The following is a 13,237-nucleotide window of genomic DNA, read 5'->3' as shown; positions in this document are numbered from 1 at the left end:
TAAGCGGGGCGTGGTGGCGCACGCTTGTAATCCCCGCGCTTGGGAGGCTGAGACAGGAGGATCGCACAGATTCTAAGCCAGCCTCAGTTACTTGGTGAGGCTCTCAGCAACTTAGTGAGACCCTGTTTCCAAATAAGTATAAAATAGGTCTGGGAGTATAGCCTGGAGGTAGAAAGCCTCTGGGTTCCACCCCCCAGTACCACCAAAAAAAAAAAAAAAATAGGTTTGGTGGTGTAGCTTGGAGTAGAATGTTCCTGGGTTCAATACTCAGTATCGCAAGGGAAAAAAAAATCAGATCTATATCTCTCTAGCCACAATATTATAGTTTCTAAGCATTATGTGTCAATCATCCTGCAATTAGTATTCACTAAATGAATTTTAGGCCACATCATTCTGTGCTTATATATTTGGTAGTCTTGCTTTCATTTCTCAAAACTGGAGAGAGGAACACACAGTATGTCTAAGCACTCAAAAAAAAATTTTTTTCACACTGGGGATGGAACACAGGATCATCCTGCCTCTGAGCCACACCCCCAGCCCTTTTTATTTTGAAACAGTCTCATTAAATTGATGAAACTAGCCTCCAACCTGCAATCTTCCATTCTTAGCCTCCTGAGTATAGGGATTGATTACAGGCCTTGCACCATCGTGCCCAGCTGAAATATATTCTTGTTCATACTTTTTTTCTCTGTCATCCTCACTACCCTGACCCCAAATTTTGGTCAATGCTTATCAAGTATCTTCTATGCTCCTGGGCCAAATCGTGAAGATGCACACATTTTAAGACAAAAACAACAGCAACAACAACAACAAATGCTTAATGTGCTCTTACCCCAAGGAGTTAATCAAACTAAAGAACCAGACCTTTAAGTAAATATAACACAAAAAGATCTTTGTTTTCAACGCTTTAAGACTAGAAGAAAGACTAAGTCTGAGTGGATGAATCAGGGAAACTGTTAGCTAAGACTTGATTAACAAGGAGGTATTTGTGGTGCAATTGGGGGTAGGATAAGGCAGGCAGAGAGAGAGAGGGATAGGTAGGGGTCAAGGTTAGGGCGCCTGCTCCAGGCATGTGGATCAGCACATGCTAAGGCAGAGAGGCCAGAGAAATTGCAGACCTGCCTTAGCTAGTGACCTAGAGAGGTTCCAGTGAGTAATGATAGGAAAAGAGCTTGGACAGGCAGGCATGCCAGATGGGGAAGGATTCTGTGTGTCATCAAAAGTTTAAATGTGCTTTGAAGAATTTCTCTAGGATATTTATTTATTTATTTATTTATTATTATTATTATTTTTTTTTTTTGGTGGTACTCGGGATGGAACCCTTTTACCTCCAGGCTACACTCCCAGACCTATTTTATATTTTATTTGGAAACAGGGTCTCTTACGCCAGCGAGGCTGGCTTTAAACCTGCAAGATCCTCCTGTTTCCGCCTCCCAAGCGTGGGTATTACAAGCATCCGACCTCTGAGCTACATTCACCCCCTGCCCTACTTTTTATTCTTTATTTTGAAATAGGGTCTCACTAAGTTGCAGAGGGCCTCACTGAGTAGCTGAGGCTGTCTGCGAACCACGATCCTCTGGTCTCAGCCTCCTGATTGCTGGGATTACAAGCGTGCACCACCACGCCCAACTGTGGGCCTGCCTTTCCAACAAGCTTTGCCAGGCGTCTTGGTGCCTAGAGCACTCTGACCAGCCAGGAATCACAGAACAACACCAAAGATGTGAATAAGATACAGAAAATGCTAACAGTTTGTCAATATTTACTGTTGTAAAATGATTAAAATTACTAAATACTTCAGGACATTTTTTTACTTAAGGAGAAAATGTTGAGCAAACTAAGTCACTTTAAAAAAAAGGTAGCAAACAAAACACTAAAAATCTGTTTTCAAATTAAGAATAAGTAAATAATTTCTAGGAATCAACATAACTAAGGCAATTTTTAATCTTCAATAGTATGTTACAATGTCTAATTTATAATTTAAAAAAATCCTCCCACAGAGCAGCAGATGGCTTTGGGGTTAAATTTATCCTGGTGTCTCAAATTGCCAGTAAATTTAGCCTCCATGAAGAGTTACACATCTTTTGTTGTTTTTATAATAGGAGTGAAGAAGACAGTTATGAGGCAATGAAAGCTGACAAATGAAGGAGAGTGACAAGGACAAAGCTGACTAGCTACAAAATTTGAATACCCAATACCCAACACTTTGGTGTTAGTGCACACTTTGTTGCCCACTAGCAAAAAAAAAAAAAAAGGCCAATAGCATAGTTCCCTTCCAAACATCAGTCACTCTCCCTATCTGACAGAAAAGCAAAGGCATAATCATCCCAGCTGAGATGAAATGTGATCCTGCTGACCAATGTAGGCTTGAGCCGTGTATGGGATCTAAGAGGCAAATAAATGATCTTCCTTAGCCTCAGTGAAGTAAGGGTGGGAAGCAGGAAAGTCAAAGATCCAAGCCCTTTGAGCTCTGCTCCATGTTCCAGGCTTAGTGTGCTGCTCCTGCTGAGTAGTACTGAAGGATATAAAGTCTCATTGGTTTGCTCATGCAAGACTCTTTCCATTTTACAAAATATAAGCATCAGGAGGATCACAAATGAAAGACTTACAATAAATATTTATCCAATTCTTTCTTCATCTCCTCCCCATATTTCAGTTTTAGAACACAAAACTGAATTGTATATACAGAAACTTTGTCTTGTGGTTATCTAGTAAGGAGGAAGGTCAATATTAGGTGCAATAGCAGAGATGATAGGCTAGTGCATCAAACCAGAAAGGAAGTATCCTTCTTGGGCTAGACAGGTGACTCATATGATGTATAGAGCAGATTAATAGGGGCAATTATATATTAATAATTACATTTAAGGTTTCTCCCAGAGGAAAAATTTGTATCAAGCAGAGAAAACTGTGAATATAAGTGACAAACTTTCTTTATGTCTCTAAGATTTGTATGAAAGCTGGTTAATTAAAAATGCTGAAGGGAGTTATATGGTTATTAAAAATTTAAGGCTTTGTTTTCACAGATAATCAATTACACATTTTATTTAAATTAAGCAGCCACCTTTTACTGAGTATTTACATGGTGCCAGAAGCTTTAATGAACAATTTACTTAAACACTTAAATAGCACTATGTACCAGGCACTATTCTAAGTACTCTGCAAATATTAAGTCATAACCACTATGAGATATGAACTTGTCTCATTCTCCTTATAGATAAGGAAACAGAACAGAGAGGTTGGGAAATGTGTTGATAGTCTCTCAGCTGGTAAATAGCAATGCTGCCAGGACTCAAACCCATGCATTCTGGTTCTATTGCCCATACTCTTATCTAGACTACATATGCTTCCCTGACTCAATCATCACTAATGTATAGAATACCCTGAAACCCAGATTAACCTCTGTTTAATAGATATGGAAACTCTGATCCTGAGGTTAAGCAATAAGCCCAAGGTCACAGCTACAAGTAGCATAGCCAGAATTTGTACTAGTACTATCTGTTATCAGACTCAGCACTCTGGTGAGATCTGTTTGAATTGTGATTATTTTCTGGAAAGTTCCTTGAGGAATTCATACATTTTTATCACTAAGTATTTATTATAGAAATTTCAGATAAGGAACACTGGAGAATAAAACTAAATGTTCTTCAACTTAGTGCCTGAATAATCCATCAGCCAAAATAACCAGGAGGCAACAGTACTGCAATTATTAACACTACTGAAAGCCAATACAGCTTTGCATTCAGCTTCTTGTTCCGAAGGTTCTAACACTCCTATTTCACAAAGGCTGGAGGCCTTATGACTGAAGCAATGAACACACACGGTATGGGGTGTGGATGTGTTCTGGGTTCTTTGGCATCTGAAGTCATTACCCATTGTAGGAGCATAAACTAGAAGCTGACCTCAAAGCCATGTTTCTATATTTATTTAAATGAGCCAGCCGGGCATGGTGGCATATGCTTGTAATTCCAGCATTTGGGAGGCTGAGATAGGAGGATCTTGCTTAGTAGACAGCCCCAGCTACTTAGCAAGGCCTTCTGCAACTTAGTGAGACCTTGTTTCAAAATAAAGAATAAATTAAAAAAAATAGGGCTGGGGGTGTCGCTCAGAGGAATAATGCCCCTGGGTTTCATCCCCAGACCCATGAAAGAAAGAAAGAAGGAAGGGAGGAAGGGAGGGAGGGAGGGAGGGAAAGGCAGACAGGCCCAAATCAGGCATGGTGGCACACACTTTTAATTCCAGCATTCAGGAGGCTGAGACTGGAGGATTGCAGTTCGCAGACAGCCTGAGCTACTTAGTGAGACCCTATTTCAAAATAAAGAATAAAAAATAGGGCTGAGGGTATAGCTCGGAGATAGAATACCCCTGGTTCCATCTCCAGTACCAAAAATATGTATATGTGTGTGTGTGTGTGTATGTATGTATGTATGTATGTATATGTGTGTGTGTATATATATATATATAGATAGATAGATAGATAGATAGATATAGATAAAGATTTTATAGTGCATACCTATAATATCAATACTTGGGAGGCTGAGAAAGGAAGATCACTGGCTCAAGGCCAGACTCAGTAACTTAGTCAGACTGTTTCAAAACAAAATATATAATAAAAAATAAAAGCCAGTAGTGGTGGCACTCGCTTGTAATCCCAGCATTTGGGAGACCAAGATAGGAGTATTGCAGTTCACGAGCAGCCTCAGTTACTGAGGCCCTTTGCAACTCAGTGAGAACCTGTTTCAAAATAAAAAATAAAAATAGGGCTGGAGATGTAGCTCGGAAGTAGAATGACCTTGAGTTCCATCCCCAGTACCGCAAAATAAAATAAAATAAAAATAATAAAAAATAAAATAGGTCTGGAGGTGTAGCTCAGAGGTAGAATGTCCCTGGGCTCTATCCCTAGCACCACCACCAAAAAAGAAAAAGCATGGGAAGGATACACATAGTCTTAATGTATCACCTCACAAATATTTAATAATCACAAAGAGAAAAATAGTAACTTTACAGTGGGGAAACCCAGCAAACACAACTTAATCAAGTATCAAGGTCAGATTTCACCAATAATTAGACATAATGCCACATCCCCCTTATGTGATGTACAGAGACAGGTATATCACCTCTGTGATGCTCTTTCCCAAAAGCCATAGCCTTACTCAAATCATGAGAAGGCCCAGTAAAAGGAAAAATTAATAAAATATATGACTAGTACTGTTTGAGATCATGAAAAACAAGGAAAGAATATAACTCTAAGAAACTGTAATGACATAGTACTTGAGACTGGAGCTAGAACAATAAGGCAAGAGAAGGAAATCAAAGGAGGACAAATAGGAAAAGAAGAACTAAAACTATCCCTGTTTGCAGATGACTGATACTATACTTAGAAGACCCAATAAACTCAACCAAAAAGCTTATAGAACTGGTCAACAAATTCAACAAAGTATATGGATACAAAATCAGTCTTGAAAATCAACTTCTTTCTTGTATGCCAACCACAAATCCACTGAAAAAGAAATCTAGAAAACACTTCCATTCAGGATATCCCACAAAATAAAATACTTAGGACTAAACCTAACTGAGGAGGTAAAAGACCTCTACAAAGAAAATTATAAAACACTGAAAAAAGAAACTGAAGAAGACATTAGGAGATGAAACGATCTTCCATGCTCTTGGATAGGCAGAATAAATATAATCAAAAAGGCCATTCTTCCAAAAGTGATCTACAGATTCAGTGCAATACCCATTATATTACCAAGGTTATTCCTCGTAGACATTGAAAAATTAGTCCTTAAATTCATTTGGAACAACAAAAAACCTAGAATAGCGAAAGTAGTTCTCAGCAACAAGAACCATGCAGGAGGCATCACAATACTATAAAAGTCTGGCATGGTGGCACACTCTTGTAATCCAGTACTTGGGAGGCTGAGACAGAAGGATCAAGGTTCTGGCCAGCCTCAGCTACTTTGTAGCCCTCTGCAACTTAGTGAGACCCTGTCTCAAAATAAAGAACAAAAAAAAAAAAAAAAAAAAATGGGGCTGAGAATGTAGCTCAGTGGTAGAATGCCCTTGGGTTCAATCCCTAGTAACACACACACACACACACACACACACACTATACTACAATATACTACAAAGCCATAGCAATAAGAACAGCATGGTATTGACACAAAAACAGGCACATAGACCAGTGGAGCAAAATAGAAGACTCAGAAACAAATGCACACACAGCCAATTGATTTTTTTTACAAAGGAGCCAAAAACATATACTGGAAAAAGATAGCCTCTTCAACAAATGGTGTTGGCAAAACTGATTATCAGTATGCAGAAAAATGGGTAAACCCTACTTCCTCATCCTGCACAAGAGTCAATTCAAGATGGATCAATGACTTGGAAATCAGACCCAAGACCTTATAGCTCCTTGAAGAGGGTATATGCCCACCATTGCAACACATGGGTACAGGTAAAAACTTTCTCAACAAGACCCCAAAGGCACAAGAATATAAAAGGTGGATCAATACATGGGATTGCATGAAACTGAAGAGCTTCTGTAAAGCAAAGGAAACTATCAAGAACCTCAACAGAGTGCAGATAGAATGGGAGAAAAATTTTGCCAACTATTCCTCTGATAGAGGATTAATATCTAGAATATATAGAGAACTCAAGAAACTCAGCACTAAGAAAACAACCCAATCAAAAAATGGGAAAGTGAACTAAAGAGGCACTTCACACAAAAAAGAAATTCAAATGGCCAATAAATTTATGAAAAAATACTCCACATCATTAGCAACCAGAGAGATGGAAATCAAAACTACCCTGAGTATTCACCTAACTCCAACTAGAATGGCAATCATTCAGAACACAAACAACAACAAATACTGGGCAGCATGTGGAGAAGTGGGAACTCTAATCTATTGGTAGGATTGCAAATTAGTCCAAATACTTTGGAAAACAGAATGGAGGATCCTCAGAAGAATGGGAATAAACCTACCATTCATATGGGGATGATCCAGCAATACCACTTCTGGGTATCAACCCAAGAATGGAAACCAAACTACCAAACTAATGCATGAATATTTATGTTCATAGCTGCACAATTCACAAATGCCAAACTATGGAACCAGCCAAGATGTCCATCAGCAGATGAATGGATTACAAAACTATGGGATATGTACACAATGGAATTTTACTCAGCCATAAAGAAAAACAAAATTGCATTATTTATAGGGAAAGAGTTGGAACTGGAGAACATGCTAAGTGAGATTAGTCAGTCACAAAAAGTAAAAAATTGGATGCTCTCTCTAATATGCAGAAATTAGGAAGAAAATGGGTCCTAGGAAGAACTCTAAACAAAGGAGGAGAAACCATAGATGAGCAAGTAAGGCAACCTAACTGAGGAGAATGGGAAGGGGGAAGAGGAAAATTCCCTAATGTATATAATATACATTCACAAACATGTCAGTCAATCACTAAGCCAAACACAATGAGGAGGAGGGAGGGGAGAGGGAATGGGGTGAGAATTAGGTAAGGGTTAATTGGATGATGTGTGCATGTATGTCTCTACCCTCTGGTACCCCATTAAGATGTATGACTACAATGCACACACACAAAAAAAAACTATAACAAATTGGAGAAGATTAAAGAAGCATGACACTAAATGCATTGTAGAATCCTGGAGAGAAAAAGGATATCAGTGTAAAAAATAAAAATGAAATATTAATGAAGCCTGTGGCTTACTATTATTGTTACTTTCTCAATTTTGATAATTGTACTAAAGTTAAACAAAATGTTAATATTAGGGAAGTTGGGGGAAAGGTATAGGGAATTCTCAATTGTAGCTCTTCTATAAATTGAAAATACTTCAAAATAAAAAGTAAAACACAGCCAGGTGTAGTGGCACACACTTGTAATCCCAGTACTTGGGAAGCTAAGACAGGAGGATCCCAGATTCAAGGCCAGCCTCAGCTACTTAGCCCCTCTGCAACTTAATGAGACCCCATTTCAAAATAAAAAATAGGGCTGGGGGTGTATCTCTGAGGTAGCATGCCCCTAGGTTTAATCCCCAGTACCACACACACACACACACACACACACACACACACACACACACACACAAAGTTGATTTAAGGTTGCATGGTACAAGTCTCATGACAGAGAAATAACACGCAAAAAGTCTGAAGCATATGGTAGCCAAAGGTTTAGGTATTAACCTGCAGATCAGAGAATTGAACCAGAAGGGGTTTCCTTTTCAGCAAAGCCAGGTGGATCTAAGTTTGGCATAGAGAAAGAAATGCCCAAGTGGTTGTTTTCATAATGCTTTCCAAAAGCCAGATGATGAAGTGGAGTCTTTTAGTAACACAATAAACTTGTGTTATTGTAAGACTTTTCAGTAACAATGGCACACATCTCTGGCTCTCAAATTCCAATGTGAATTGGTAGAGCTTAGCTTTTGACACTTTTGCATCTTAGCTGGTTCCCCATTGAGTGTGATATATTGTGGGAAGATGGAATACTTCTCCTTTAGCTCTGTAAAGTTTGTTTCACAGGGATACTTCTCCGTTTCCCTGTCAGGGGAAACTCTCAGAGCCTGGGAAGAGCCAGAGCTGGGAGTGTAGCTCCTTGGTAAAGTGCAGGTGCAAGGCCCTGGGTTCACTCTGCAGCACCAAAAAGCCTAGGAACCATGCCTACCTCTCCTAAGTTCGTTCATTCTCATTCCCTCCCTCCCTCCCTCCCTCCCTCCCTCCTTCCTCTCCTCTCCTCTCCTCTCCTCCCCTCCCCTCCCCTCCCCTCCCCCCCCTCTCTCTCATTTTAATAATTTTTAATACGCAGCAAGTAATTTTGTTTAGTGATGTGAAAATGTATGAAAACATAAAGCTTAGTAACTTGGGATTTACTTTTATAAAAACATGTCGACAAATATTGAATGTTATATTTGCATTTTGGACACTATAACATAAACATAAAACACAAGCTTGGCATGGTAGCACACACTTGTAATGCTAGTATTGGGAGGCTGAGATAGGAGGATCATGATTGGCAGCCAGCCTCAGCTACTTAGTGAGGCCCTCTGCAACTTACTGAGACGCTGTTTCAAAATAAAGACTAAAAAATAAAGCCTGGGCGGTGTGGTGTGGCTCAGAGGTAGAATGCTCCTGGGTTAATCCCCAGTACCACCAAAAAAAAAAAAAAAAAAAAGTTAATGAAGGAATTGGCCAGTATGATGAAGTAGCCAGCTGTCTGTATTTGGGTTCTACATTCTCAGGTCAGAAAGGTGCAGGCTCTGAATGAAGAAAATTATACAGATTCCTGTGAAGAAATAAAAAGACTTTTATTTTTAATTGCCTTCTGTTGCTACTTCTTAAACCTGATAATTATTAACTTGCTCAAAAATAGCTGTGAATCACTGTGCCAGAGAAAGGCATAGAGGTGGTGGTTAACAGTGAGGTCTATGTAGTCAAACTTAGTTTTTACTACATTTCTGCAACAAAATAGCAGTATAACCTTTGACAAGGTGCTTAGCAGTTTGCCCTTACTTTCTTCTAAAATAACATTTCCTCAAAGAAGAAATCTTCAACCAAACTAACAAATTAATGCATGTGTATCTTTGTTCATAGCTGCACAATTCACCATTGCCAAACTATGGAACCAGCCAAGATTTCCATCAAGATGAATGGATTACAAAACTGTGGGATATGTACACAATGGAATTTTACTCAGCCATTAAAAAAAACTCAATTACATCATTTTCAGGGAAATGGATGGAACTGGAGGACATTATGCTAAGTGAGATTAGTCAGTCACAAAAAATAAGAAAACGGATGCTTTCCCTAATACGTGAAAGCTAGGGAGAAATGGGTTATAGGAGGAACTCTAGATGAAAAAGGAAATCCTATGGAGGAGCAGATAAGACAACCTAACTCTGGGGATGGGAGGGGGGAAGAAGGAAATTCTCTAAAACATACAATGTACTTAAACATATCAAAGTCAACCACTAAGCCAAGCATGGGAAGGAGGAATGGGGAGGGAATGGGGTGGGAATTGGGTAGAGGCTAAATGGGTGATGTGTACATGTATGTCCACACAAGTTTTTTACCCCAATATGATATATGAATATAATGTACCAATAAAAATTTTAAAAAATAAATTTTAAGATTTTTTTTAAAAAGAAATCTTCAAAGAGCTTAGATCAGCAACTAGCACACATTAAAGAAATGAGGCTGTAGCTTAGTGGTAGAGCACTTGCCAGGCGTGCACAGGCTCTGGGTTTGATCCCCAACACTGCAAAGAAAGGGGGAGAGAGAGAGAATGACAAAATATTCATGCAACAAATCTTTCCCCTGCTCTCTACTCTCAAGGAATTTCATCTAATGGGAAAGACAAATCAGTAAAATAATAATGATAGTGATAGTAATATCAGTTATCATTGCCATTTACTGACCACCTACTATGTTGCAATTGCACTATATATGCTCTCTGTTTCAGTACTCATAACAACTTTATAGGTATTTTCTTCATTTTGCAAGTGAGGAAACCAAGGCTCTGAGAAGTAATTTCTCCAGGATTAAATATGCCTAATTAGAAGACCCAGGATTTGGTCCCAATATACCTGACTCCAGAGTCTTACTTGACTCATTTATCAGATTACAGATATATATAGAGAGATATATAGATATTTTTTTTCTTTTTCTTTTTTTTTTTTTTTTTTTGGTATGTGTGTGGTACTGGGGATGGAACCCAGGGGCATTCTACCTCTGAGCTATACTCCCAGCCCAATTTTTTTATGCTTTACCTTCAAACAGGGTCTCACTGAGTTGCAAGGGACTTCACTAAGTAGCTGAGGTTGGCCACAAATTGCAATCCTCCTTTCTCAGCCTCCCAAATTCTGGGATTACAAGTGTGTGCCACCACACCCTGCTGATTACAGATATGTTTGAAGTGCTCTGGCAAAGTTATAGAAGACCTCTCCATGTGTGATAATAGTTTAGTGAGTCTGGTTGCCCCCCCCCTTTTTTTTTTTTTTTTTTTTTTTTTTGTGTGTGTGTGTGTGTGTGTGTGTGTTTTTCCAGGGATTGAGCCCATGGCATTTTACCTCTGAGCTACATCCCCATCCCTACTTTTTTATTCTTTATTTTGAAACAGGGTCTCAGTAAGTTGCAGAGGGCCTCACTAAGTAGCTGAGGCTGGCTGTGAACCTATATTCCTCCATCTCAGCCTCTCAAGTACTGGGATTACAAGCGTGTGCCACCACACCTAGCTGTCTGGTTACCTTTGAATATTTCTTATAATGTTCCTACAGACTTGAGTTCCTATTTTCCTCGGTTACCTAAAAAAAATAGAACTAAACAACTGCTTAGTACTGTGCTCATGAGTGAACAGGAAATGTTCCTTGTACTTGATCAAAACTGGACCACCAGTGCTTTCCTAGGTCTTCCTTTCCTGATAGAAAGTGGAGCCACAGGAGAGCCCCAGCCACAACAGCCAGGCTTAGGCCAGTGTTTCAGCCACTTCTTTGTTCATTTTGCCAGGGCCTGGGGAAGGTCAGAATGCAGTAACTCTGTAAAGAGTCTTGTAGACATTGAAACTTCATAATGCTAATTGAAGAGTGCCATCAATTTACATATACTAAAACACATCCCATGATTATTTTTTAAAATGCAGCCATTCTGTGCCTATGTCAGGATCTCCAAACACACATCCCAGAGCTTCTTGTGCTTTTCTGTGTGAGTAAAATTAACCTTTTCCTTGTTTAAGCCAGATTTTTAAAAATCTAGTCCTGGAATCATTTGAAAGGGTTTTCTTAGAAAAGTAGAAATATCTGTGTACATTTGGGTGACGAGGTGAATAGAAGTGGTTAGTCATAAGCCAAGTAGAAGAGGCCTTTCCAACAGTCATCCTGGAAAGTGGAACATAGGCCACACTGAGGCTGCACTGTAAAGAGAGAAGTTCTCATTGGCGTCTCTTTCCCTCACACTCAGTGTTGTTCCACCAACATTTACACTGTCTAAGGCTCTTTCACCAGATACACCCTCTTTTCTGAATCCATAAACTGATAAACTTTATTTTTTTTTTTTACGATAATGGGGTGATGGAATATAGGGGCATTCTACCTCTGAGCTACACCCCCAGCCCTATTTTTAATTCTTCGTTTTGAAACAGAGCTTGACTAAGTTGCAAAGGGTCCCACTATGTAGCTAAGGCCATCCGTGAACTGTGATCCTTCTGTTTCAGCCTCCCAGATGCTGAGATTACAAGCATGTGCCACCATGCCTGGCTCTGCTATACTTTTTCTACTACTCCTGTATAATTTCCTGAAGACAACAGTTTGAGGTTAATGGTTCATAGTTTCACAGGAGTGCTGGCATTTCATATCTATGCCTCAGACATTCTATATTCTTAATTTTATGTAATCTTTACAGCTCCCTATCTGAGTAGGGGGATTATCCTTACATGTATAGAAATAGAAACTAAGATTTAGGAAAGTTAAACAACTTCCCTAGGGGAATTGAAGTTAAGAAGTGCCAAAATTGGAAGTCCATGGTCTCTCCCAGCTTTGCGGTTTTACTCTTCCCTGAAACAGAGGCGAGGGGGTTTTTACTGTTATTGCTGTTGCTGTTGCTTGCCGCCAGTTCTTTTCAGCAAGTAGAGAGAGTGCTTTGTGTGAGGTACAGATGAGTATAGTCTCAAGGTGTGAACTGAGAGTGTGTTAACACATTGGACCCCCACAACGGCCTGCTGACTAGATGTGTTTGTTACTGCAGCTGTACAGCTGAACAAACTAAGGCTTACCAAGACTGAACCAAAGTCCCAAAGCCAATCAGTCTGGCAGTGGACACTGTATCCAGTGGATTTTCTTTCAATCTTAAAATTACATAGTGTTGTTGTTGTTGTTGTTGTTATTGTTGTTGTTGTTGTTGTTGTTGTTGTTTGTACTGGAATGAAACCCAGGAGCATTCTACCTCTGAACTAAACCTCCAGCCCTACTTTTTATTCTTTATTTTGAAACAGGGTCTCACTGAGTTGCAAAGGGCCTCACTAAGTAGTAGCTGAGGCTGTCGGCGAACTGTGAGCCTCCCGAATGCTAGGATTACAAGCATGCTCCACCACGCCCAGCTAAAATTATATGGTTTAAAGTCTTTTTCCACTGACTTGCTCTTTCTGAGGAGAAACCTCAACTCACCTATTCATTCTTTAAGCAATATTTATTGAGTACTGACAATTCTGTGGTCACTGTGTTAATGACTACGGAAGC

General features: G+C 39.4%; 1 protein-coding gene across 2 annotated transcripts in view; it reads left to right on the top strand.

Moving 5' to 3' along the window:
• Window positions 1–13,237, top strand: part of SIK2 (salt inducible kinase 2) — a gene marked incomplete at both ends in the record, with an annotated part of 130,073 nt that overhangs the window by 85,250 nt on the left and 31,586 nt on the right. The gene's annotated exons all lie outside the window — the stretch shown is intronic.

The sequence above is a fragment of the Muscardinus avellanarius genome, assembly GCF_963383645.1.
Source record: "Muscardinus avellanarius genome assembly, chromosome: 1".
Taxonomy (NCBI): Eukaryota; Metazoa; Chordata; class Mammalia; order Rodentia; family Gliridae; genus Muscardinus; species Muscardinus avellanarius.
This window is presented reverse-complemented; position numbering and strand designations above follow the sequence as displayed.